The 788-nt window shown below is 42.1% G+C and overlaps 1 pseudogene; it reads right to left on the bottom strand.

The window, feature by feature from the left end:
* Window positions 1–214: 214 nt before the first annotated feature.
* Window positions 215–318, bottom strand: LOC150099480 (U2 spliceosomal RNA; annotated as a pseudogene).
* Window positions 319–788: the final 470 nt, after the last annotated feature.

Genomic DNA, 788 nt, shown 5'->3' with positions numbered 1-788 from the left:
GTTGGATACGGGTTATATTGCGTGTCATGTGTTTGTGTATGAAAAGTTACATCTGAGTTTTCCTTCGTATATGTTCGCTAAGAATGGAGGTGTGCACCATTTTTTGGTGAATTCGTATTCTCCCATTAGAGTGAGGTTAGTGTGCATATACTTTCTTTCTTATTGAGCATTTTGCTGAAGCCAGTATGTCCAGCAAACCTAGCTGGTGGATTGAGTGGGATGTGGCATTTCTAATTTTCCATGTGATAACGGAGTTCTTTGATTGTGAAGAGGAACAGATACTACATTTTGATCTTAGCCAAAAGGCCAAGAAACATAAAAAGACACAAAGTCCAAAAGCCGATGGACCTTCAAGAAAAAAAAAGAACGCCAACAGTCCTTATAAGGACTGGCTTAAAGGGGCGAAGCAAGAATGCTTTTCATCTTCCCCGTTATCTGTAGAGGACAGTGTAGGAATAAGGTGTTATTGAGCTATTAAAGCTCTGATCATGGCAGGAGGGTCACCGCAATAGCCGAGCCTCAGTTAGAACCTCATTGGCTACAGCATTGCCATCCATTACCCTCCAAGGGTGCCAACAGTATTCTTATAGTTCTTATAAGAACTGGGCGATGGACTGAGTCCTTGACTCTTTATCCCGTCATCTGAATGAAGAAAATCTGTGTGGATGAAGTGTTATTGAGCTAAAAAGCTCTAGTCATGGCTGGGTAACGGCTATAGCCGAGCCTCAGTTAAAACTTCATTGGCTACAGCATTGCCATTTGTTACCCTGGAAGCCCTAAAAAGGACT

This window comes from Typopeltis vanoorti, chromosome 14, assembly GCF_054136105.1.
Source record: "Typopeltis vanoorti isolate ZY-2024b chromosome 14, IOZ_Tvanoo_1.0, whole genome shotgun sequence".
NCBI classification, from domain to species: domain Eukaryota; kingdom Metazoa; phylum Arthropoda; class Arachnida; order Uropygi; family Thelyphonidae; genus Typopeltis; species Typopeltis vanoorti.
This window is presented reverse-complemented; position numbering and strand designations above follow the sequence as displayed.